Genomic DNA, 10,569 nt, shown 5'->3' on the forward strand with positions numbered 1-10,569 from the left:
CTGACACTCTACCACACTCTCTTGTTTTAATTTGCATTTCTTTAACCATTTCCTGTGTTCTTTTTTTAATATACGTTTATCGGCTGTCTGTGCTCTGCTTGTGTGTATCCCATGTCCATTTTGGGGAGAAAGAGGTGTCATGTTTTTATTGATTTCTTTTTCTTTTTTTATATTACTGCTGAAAAAGAAGGAGGGGGAGGAGGAGAAGGAGAAAGAAAGGAGGGAAGAAAACTGGAAGGCCATGTGCTGTTGTTAGGCTAGTGTACAATGTCAACACCAGACATCCACCCCTAATCAGTTCATCTGTGGCCATCCTCAAGTGGATCTTCGCCCCCACTCTCAGCCTCACTGCCCTCATCCTCCCTACCTCCTCCGAACCAGGCACCCGGACCAAGTGCTCTGCTGCCATTCTCCTAGCATCGTAAGTTTGCCTACAGGGTTGGTTTATGTCAAGATGTGGTTCTAATGGTGCCATTTTTAAAAAGGAGGCCAATACAACATTCATTGCTTTGCTAACATGTAAGAATGTTTACCAGTGTGACTTAGAAACTATCATTAGCATTTTCTTTTCCTGTGACATCAAGATAAAACTTTAATATGACTCAGCCATAAAAAATAATAGAATAATTCCATTTGCGGCAACATAGATGGCCCTGGAGAATGTCATTCTAAGTGAAGTAAGCCAGAAAAGAGAAAGAAAAATACCATAAGAAATCACTTATACGTGGAATCTTACCAAAAAAGACAAATGAACTTATTTACAAAACAGAAACAGACTCATAGGCATAGAAAACAAACTTACAGTTACCGGGGAAGGGGAGGGGGTGGGAAGGGATAAATTGGGAGTTGGAAATTTGCAGCTACTAACTACTATGTATGAAATAGATGAACAAGTTTCTTCTGCATAGCACAAGGAACTATATTCAATATCTTGTAGTAACCTATAATGAAAAAGGAATATGAAAATGAATGAAAAAAAAGAAAAGAAATAATCAAGTTGGAGTATCCAAAGTACAGAAACCATTTCCAAAAAAATTAATTAATTAAAAAAAATAAAGGTTGAGTAGAAAATGTGAGATTGTGCCTTAAATTGTATATTCGCACTATTTGGAGATATTGTGAAACAGTATTGTGCAACATTTTGGCAAGACTTGAAAAGAAATACACTGTAATATATTGATTCATACATATATAATAGCTCCCTCAAAATTAACAGGTTGAAGAAAAATGCCCTAATGAAACTGTGAAAAACAATTAAGTACATGGAATTGAAAATTATGTGGGAAGCACAGAAATCTACAAAGGTCAGTTACTTCAATGGTTTGTTAACTCATTAATTTTTGAGAATTTTGGCTATTTTCTTGGCATTTTAATATAGGTATGTAGTGCACATCATTTAATATTTCTACATTATTTTCTGATATGTGTATTTACTGCTACTGTCTTCATCATTTTTCCTATGTTTGTTTCAATTCAAAGCTTCAATTCAATTCTAAAGCTATGTGGTAGCAGTGATACTACTTTATAATATTGTATTTGCATTCCTGTTTCTAAACTAGAAGTGCTTTTAGGGCAAGGATCCTATAGGTTCATCTTTGTATCACTGGTACCATTTCTGGCTCACCATAAATACTGTCCTGTTCTGTATTTCTAAATGAATGATGATCTCCTGCTATGTTCTTCCTATTTTCCTCCATCCTATGTGAAGTTTTTGGCAATTATAAAACTTTAGGGGCAACTTAGTGGTTTGTATAGAAGCAGGAAATATTCTCCTCCAATCTCAAAATGGATAGAATTTCTCGAGCACCAGAGGAAAGATTGTTGCAGTCAGAAAAGCTGGAAGAAGAAAATTCCACTGAAGAGATTCATTAATGTTAGTGATTACCACGGAGCTAGTTCTGTTTCAGCAGTGTTTCTCAAACCAGTGTCCCCTCACCGTCTGCAGCACACCCCTGGTATTTGCAGTTTGAGAACCTATAGATTATAGGCATTCTCATTGGACAGAGGTAGGCAAGAACTTTCTGTGGCTGAGTCTTTTAGCTTCTATATCACAGGTATAAATATAATAGCCTTCTACCTGCTTGTACTGTTCGCAGCTTAAGGGCAGAGGCAAACAGCCAAACCATTTATGAAGGACAGCGTACATCCCTGCCCATTCTCATGTCTGAATGCACTTCCAGAATTTTAAAAGCAAAAATTATTTCTTATGTTTCCTTTTTAAATCTATAACATACAGAATGTAAAGAATAAGACAAAAGGGACAACTAATCCCATGAGCATGACTGTTTATTTTAAAAGTAAAAACAATTCAAGCATATGGTTCGAAAAATCCAAACAGAATAGAAAAGAATGAAATAAAGAGTCAACGCCCCGTCTCAGCCTCAGGTCTCCGTTCTCCTACACCCGCCTCCTCAGGACTGTAGAGGACTCTTTCTCAAATTCAGTATCATGTCATTGCCTGCTGAACACCTCAAGGGCTCTCATGGCTTTGGGGATGACAGACCTACTCCTCAGTCTGTCACCCCATCCTTTCATGATCTAATGCCTCAGGCTTTCTTGGTGGGGGCTTCCCTGCTCGAGGCCCCGAGAACACTGTTCTCTCCCCTGGAGGGCCCCGTTCCGTTTCCCTTATCGAGGCATTTCTTTTCCTGCATTTTCATTGTCGGTTTCCTTTTCCATCTGCCAGGAGGAAAGGAGGCTCTTCAAGGGCAGAGACCTAACACACTTGGCTTTTTTTACCCCCATGCTTGGCATATACTGGGAACCAAATCAATATTTTTCTAAGAAGGGCGCCATCGTAGAATTGCAAAACAGCAAGAGCTGGCCCCAATAGGCAGGCAGCTAAAACTAGGAAACAGTTAAAAGCAAGAGGAACACGCTTCCTTCTGGGCTCCAAAGGGGGTGGCCATCTGCTTCCGGCCTTCCCCTCCCTCCCACGGTGGACACAGGCTTCCTGCAGATTGGGAAGGAGCCTGAAGGGGAGAGTTATAAACCCAGAGGAAGGGATTCCTGGACCATTGAATGAGGGTGCTTATCGGGGGGTGGGGCACTATCATGGGACCCTCTGACTTGCTTTGGTAGGAAGGCTTGGTTGGGAAGGGGCCCCCGGAAGTGCAGCTGGGAGTAGGTCACCCAGAGAGGATGCTAAGCACCTCCTGCAGCCAAAAGGGAACCTGATATTTCCTTCTAGATTGCCTAGCCTCCCCTCCCCACAAAAAAACTAAGGAGAAGGCAAGGATTCAGGGTGGACGCTAGAAACAGGAATCAATTCCTGGGCTACGAGCTTTCCAGCTAGACAGAGTGGAGGCTCAAAGCCCAGTGCTCAGGGGTTCTGAGTCGGCAGGGTCGGAGGTACAGATAAGCCAGAGGGCTGATTTGGCAGGTGAATTAATTCACACCACCAGGAAAGGGGGCCCTGTCCTGAGCAGAAGACACCTGAGACATCATAGGATCATAGGATGCTAGAGTGGGAAGGAGCCCCGCCCTCACATGTCAAAACCCTAATCATGAAGTCACTGCTACGGCTTGGAAAGGTCACACAGGAGACCTTACCTGTTAGCTGCGCAGTGACATTCTGTTCACATGAGTCACTGGGGACACTTTCACTTTCCTGCAGTGAAGCAGGGCATAGACAAAGTCCTGTGAGTCTGAACTTTCAAGAAGGGACTGGTGACCTTAATGGGGTAATAATAGCAACTGGAAAAAACAGTGGTTGTTGGGACTGAGAATGTGGGCCTTTAGCCTAGCTCAACGACCCCCAGCCACAGGAACTAGGGCGGCTTACTGAACCTTTCTGAATCTGTTGTCTTGTAAAAGGGGATTCTTTCTAATACTTTATGAACTGTTAATCATTAGAGAAATAGAGGGCCCTGATATAAATAATAATAAATAACAAGAGAATGGCCTCCAAATGTTTGCTTTTGAAGCCTTTCCCAAGACCCCTCCCCTTCCAAAATAAATAAATATACAAATTATTTCTTCCATGTTCTCCAAACTCTCGGGATCTTTCTACTGTAAATGTAAGTGATTTTTAGCCAAATTTAAACATCTTCATGAGCTGGAAATTCACTACCTCCTGAAGCTGCCCAGACCTGCCTTCGCCACACCATGAACTAACTTTACACACCATGAACTGATCACCCCACGGTTCCCACCCACTCTTTCGAAATCTTCCCTTTTGGGACCACACAAAGCAAGTCTCACTCCTCTTCCAAATGCTGGCCTTCAAAGATTGGAAAAAAGCTGTGATTTTCCTACCTGAATCTAGTCTATCGCACACTAAATGCCTCCTTTCCTGTTAACATTTGCCCAAGCTAACCCGCCATCCTTCGTGGGACTCCTTTGCAAGACATCCTTAAGTTGAAATGCTGGAAACAACCTAAAAGTCCAGCAGTGGAGGCTCGACTAAAAATTGTAGCAAATCATGTCAAAATAGAACACATAATAAAGGAATAAATAAATAAATCAGTAGATTTTGTAATAAAAAGTATATGTATTAAAATAAATGTTTATAATATTAATCACAGGGTGGTACAATAATATAGGTGATACTTATTATTTTTTTGACTTTTTCAAATTTTCTACAAGTACTGGTAAACAGCAAAAAAATTGACCTATGTCCTTACAATTTTTAACCAAATGTCCCAGGTTCTAAATCTTTGGAATATCATAAAATAGGCTTCTTCTCACTTACTTCAGAAATGACCATGAAGCAGTAAGCTCAGAATACAAGGAGCCTAGCAGGTATCCAGCAAGTATTTATTTCCCTCTTTATTTCCCTAAGTTCTCGAAAACTAGTCTCACATCCTCCCTTCTCATTAAAATGTAAGTGTGTGTTCTGCGCAGACAGCCTGATGACTGCTGGAGATATAAAAATGAATCAGGTTGGGTTCCAGTCCTGATGGAGTCTAAGACCAGCGTAGAAGACCAGCAGAGAGAAGTAAACTATAACATGATCAGTTCTGGGGAAGAAACGAAGCAGTAGATGAACCTTCTCTGGAGAATCCCGGACCTGTGGTCTGAAGCTTGCCAGCCTTTATACCCTTTTGGGTTCATCTTTGGGTTCCAGCTTTAATCTTGTGACATGGAATGACTGCCAGTGAGTGGACATGAGGATCAGAGGAGGAAGAAAAAGTTTATGTAAAGATTGTTTCCCATGAAGGACTTCAGGACATGCCAACCCAAAATATGCTGCTTTGTCTTATTGATTATTTTGAGCTGAAGCCACTGGAAAAACAGCAAATGCATGGAGGAGCCTTCTCTGACCTCCCCTTATCTGCCTAAAGTCAGATCCTCCAAAAGAAACTCAAATGTCATAAATCCCCTCTCCAGGAGTGCCATCAACAGGGAAGACTGACCCTTATGCCAGCAGAAAAGACTAGAAGTCAGCATCACACCCAAACTTTCTCACAAACTATCACATCCCCCATCTGTTCCTCTCTGGGCTCTTTCAGCTTTTCTGAAAATCATTTGCTTTCCCCTAGGGTAGCTACATCCCCCATCCTTTCCCCTACTAAGGAGACACATAAGTGCTCAAATTTTACTGAGTATTCGCTTTTTCCCTATGATACCCTGTGGGTAATATTAAAAATGAATAAATGTGTACCCCTTTTCTGCTCTCAATCTGCCTGTTGTCAGTTTATTTCAAAGACCCAGCTATTAAACCTAGGAAGATGTAGGGAAAGCCCCTCCTCCCCTACAGGGGAATCTCCAGGTTCAAGACTGTTGGCGGTAGCAGGCTGCCTTTATTGCTGGTGTTATTTCCTTCAAATTGCTGCAAACATTTTGTATATTCTCTCTCGAGACCTAACAGAAGGAAGGCAGAAGAGGTGGGGAGAGCCCTGAACGAGGCATCAGGTGGCCTGTCTCCTCCCACTCTGCAGTTAAGTGGGTCACCTTGAGGCAAATCTCATAGCCCTTCTAGGCTGCCATTTTTAAATCCTTGAGAAGGACAGAAGTAGGGGTGTAGATTGACTCATCTCTCAAATTCTTTACTCCCCAAAACTCAGTGAGCTGGTTCCTGAAACTTTGGAGGTAAGCAAGAAACAATATTTATTGCATGATTTTACTAACATCATGTTGAATACCTGGCTGGGTACCGACTTGACAGTGTTTCCCCATCTTCCTTTCCTTAAACGATCTACTCTCTAATTGCTTTTTGTCTCCTGAATGGGTATAAAGGAAATATCCAGTTTTTTTCTTTCTTGGCTTACAGCCATGACTTCTTGTCCCAGAGGTTTGTGAGCCTGCGAATAATTATCTGGTTTAACTTGAGGATGCCTTGAAGGTAATAACGTGCATTGCTCACAGGTCAGCGTTGCCTGTACTTCCTGTGTAAAGCTCTCCCCTTCTAAAACAGTCTGCAATGATAACATTACCAACAGGACTGCTCCAAATTTACACAGAAACTTCCTCCAGAGTGTCTTTCAGGTTTCTTATACCAGTGATCAACACAGGCTTTAGCAAGGAGTAAGGACAAGGAACTATGCTCAGTAATGTTGGAGGGGCTCTTCAAAATCGTTTTCTCACCCCACATTTCATTTTCCAGTTAATTTGTGGCAAACATGTAGAAAGAACTGATTTTTATATATTGACCATTTACCTCACAGTTTGGCTTAATTCACTGGTTAGTTTAATAGATTGTCAATCCCTTTGGATTTCCTGTGTACACAACCATCTTATCTGTTAATAATACTTTTACTTCATTTTCAAACTGTATGCTTTTTTTTCCCCCATTATTGTACAAACTTGAACCTCCAGTATAATGTTGAATATGAGTGGTGATAGCAAACATTTTTGTATGGTCTGATCCTAGATGGAAAAGCATTCAGCATTTCACAAGTCAGAATTTTGTATATTAGCCATAAGTTTTTGCAGATACCCTTATCAAATGGAGGAAGTTTCCTTCTGTTCCTGCTTAACTGGGTGTTTCTGCCATGAGTAGGTATTGATTTTCACTAAGTGACTTTTCTGCATGTGTTGAGATTGACCTTCTTTATTTTGCTAGTAAATTTTTGTTAATAATACTGAATACTTTCTTTAAGATTTTTGTGTTCATCGGAAATATTGGTCTTTAACTCTTTCCTTATAATGTTTTTTTAATCAGGTTAGGCTATTAAAGTTATGCTGTCCACGTAAAATGCATGAGGAAATATCCCCTTTTTCTTCTTCCTGTGAAAGAGTTATAAAAGATTAGTATGACTTCTCCATTAAATTTTTGAAAGAATTTACCAGTGAAGTCAGTTGGGACTGAAGATTTTATAGAGGGACTGTTTTTAATAACAGACTCCATTTCTTCAACAAGTATGAGCAAATTCAGTTATTATACTCCTTCTTGTATTAGCCTTTGATAAATTGATTTTTTTCAAAAAAATTTCTCCGTTTCATCTAACTTGTCAAATTTATTGACACTGTATGAGAAAGTTGTTCTTAATTCCCTCGTATTGTCCTTTTTATATCTGTAGGATCTGTGGTGATATCTCAGTACTTATCAGTCTTATAAACATATTATTTTTATTCATCTTTTCTAAAGAGCAGCTCATAGTCTTGTTGGTTCTTATCAATTGCAAGACTGTTTTTCCACTTCATTGTTTTCCACTGTTATTTAAAGTATGTCTTTTTCTCTACTTTTTTGAGGGGTTAAATTTGGTCTTATTCTTCTAGCTTTTTCAAGTGGAAGGTTAGGTAATTAACTTTCAACTTTTCTTCTAGTTTATGCATTAGAACAATAAATTCCCTTGTTAAGCGCTGCTCTGGCTCTATCCCACCCATGTTGATAGATTATATTTTAATTATTATTTCAAGTCAAAATATTTTAATCCGTTATGCTTTTTCTCTAACACATGGGTTATTTAGGAATAATATTAGCTTAATATTTACATATTACTAGTTAGTTTTTGTTACTGATTTCAACTTTAATTCCATGGTAGTTAGAGAACATTCTCACTGTGATTTCAATCTTTTGAAATTTGTTAAGACTTGACTTGCTTTATGGTTCACTGTATGAGAAAGGTAATGAATACACTGACTGATCTATTCAGTCTACCTTGGGCATCCTCACCATTGTGTCCACCACCAGTCATGGTAAGTGCCAGAGCCTATGTCGCATGGGAGTTTGCCTCTTCGCTCCTCCTACAGTCTGTGGGACAGCTTCATTCATGATGACATCTCTCACCCACTCCACACAAGAACGGACATTTGAAAAATAAGATGCGGCTACTTTAACATGTAAAAACATGGGAGAGGGTATAGCTCGGTGGTAGAGCACGGGCTCAGCATGCACAAGATCCTGGGTTCAATCCCTGGTAACTCCACTAAAAAATAATACTAATAATAAATAAATAAACTAATTACCCCCCCCCCAAAAAAAACTAACATGAAAAAACATGAATTTGTTTTCTCAGCAATCTCATTTTCATGCTGGTCTACAAACCTTGGGGAAGCAACCATTTGAGGATGCCAATCTATAGCCAAACCAACAACTAACACCAGCAACTGGTCTTAACAGCAGGTGAAATATCTTATTTGAATGAGCAGAGCTCCTACTACTTGTGTGGTACCTGATTCAAGAATAAATGAGCCTAATGAGGCAGAGTGATTACCAACTAGTCAAGAAGGTAACCCCTGGCCAAACTGACAAACCTATCACGATGGAGAGATATCTAAAAAGTTAATTTTAAGGTGTGGATAAACACCTGTCCCACCTATCTGAAATGAGACCATCAAGCTTTAGAGAGAATCAGCTTAAGGTCACCTTATTGGTTGAAATCAGTTGGCTGCTAGCTGCTGTGGAGAACTGATAGATAGATAACCTTGCCTGACTTTGTGCTTGCAGGGAACCAAGGCTAATGTTGACGGTCTATGCCCTGTTTCCTTCTAACTTTCAGGTCCATAGAATGTCTTGGCTTTTCTGATCAAAATTCACATTATTTAAGGCAGAAAGAAACCACCTTAAGAATTTTTCAGAGGTACTAAACTATTGGCATTTGTTACAGATAGAGCAGAATGTAGCCTGTCTTTTACCCAGTTATACCTTCTTTCTTTCAATAAATGTCAGAAAGAAGGAGAAAAAAGTTAGTATAGAACCAATTGTGGTCTAAGATAGGGGTCAAAAAATTATCCATAGAGGAGCAGGTAAGAAATATTTTAGGCTTTAAGGGTCATACACTTGCTGTCCCAAGAACTCAACTCCACCATAGGAGTGTGAAAACACTCATAAAAAATACATAAGCAAATGGCTGTGGCTGTGTCCCAGAAAAAAACTTTATTTACAAAAAGCGGCATCAGACCAGATTTAGTCCGTAGATTGTATTTTACCAACCCTTGGTGTAAGAGGATGTATGGAGGGCCAGCAATAAGATAACCTTTAGATGACAAATTTTAGATATTCTATAACTTAAATCTGGAATGAATGCATGAAAGGGAGTATTACCCAAGTGAGAATGGTGATTCTGCTTTAGTGTTGTGGTCCCAACATGGACACAGTCCAGTGCATGTTGTCAGAACGAGAATACCCTTTTCTCAGTCCTGTTTTCCACAGTGGGAGATTTTTTTCCCCTCCCAATAGAGAGACAGAGCAATTAATTTGATTGGCAAACTTAACATAACTGAGTATGTTTGGCAAAGTTCTGTCCTACTTCTCTCCTTGAAAGGAAGTGGCTTACAAGGACCAAACATTCTCTGTTCTGTCCTTATGCCTAAATAGTACCCTCATATAGGGAGGAATGATCCTGTCCAAGAATACCTGGTACCAGTTAAGAGAGTCTCTCTAACCTAAGACTTAAGATTGATAAGCTAACCTGTTGAACAAGCCTAAAGCCTTATTCTCTGGCTTGGCCTCTATCTCTAATAAAGGAAATATTTTGGCCCCCATTGTTTCCCTTCATATTGTCCATAAGCTGGGTAGAAGACAGTGAGAGAATTCAATAGATGCCAACTAAGAGATCCCAACATATAAAACAAAATTTTAAATTTAATGCTGTCATTATAAAGAGACAAATGAAATACTGTAAGTCAGGTTGGGGACTATTAATATATAGTGATAAACAGAGGTGAACTGAGTCTTACTAAAAACTTACTATAACTGCAACCCAACCTAATCCACATTGATTCCTAACTGGATTGAGGTGATTAGCTCCTCACCCCATATACTTCATGTAGGAAGTATAATGGAGTGTATGGTGGAAGATAATATTATGTAGAGACTCTACATCCTTTTATATACAATGTGTGGCATATAATAAAAATTAAATTTTCAAAGAGACAAGACTATATAACTAATAACCAATTAAAAACATAAATAAACAATAGAAGCAGACCAAAAAATAATCCAGATATTGGAATTAGCAGACAAGGAGTTTAACTATGAATACTATATAAAAGTAAATGGGGACAAAATGGACAAAATGAAGGGGAAAAAATGGAGAATTTCAATTCAGAATTCATTTATATAATAAAATCTATAAAAAGAAACATGTATCTTCTTGGCCTGAAAATATGACTAAAGTTAAGAACTTACGGGAAGAATTAAACAGAAGACTGGAAATAGCAAAAGAAACTCATGAGACACAG

At 39.2% G+C, this 10,569-nt stretch overlaps 1 long non-coding RNA gene across 1 annotated transcript; it reads left to right on the top strand.

Moving 5' to 3' along the window:
* LOC116659479 lies at positions 1 to 5,706 on the top strand. The gene is made up of 3 exons (XR_004314856.1): positions 1 to 421; positions 1,217 to 1,304; positions 4,846 to 5,706. It is a non-coding gene; the product is annotated as an uncharacterized LOC116659479 (long non-coding RNA).
* The last annotated feature ends 4,863 nt before the right edge of the window (positions 5,707 to 10,569 follow it).

This window comes from Camelus ferus, chromosome 1, assembly GCF_009834535.1.
Source record: "Camelus ferus isolate YT-003-E chromosome 1, BCGSAC_Cfer_1.0, whole genome shotgun sequence".
Taxonomy (NCBI): Eukaryota; Metazoa; Chordata; class Mammalia; order Artiodactyla; family Camelidae; genus Camelus; species Camelus ferus.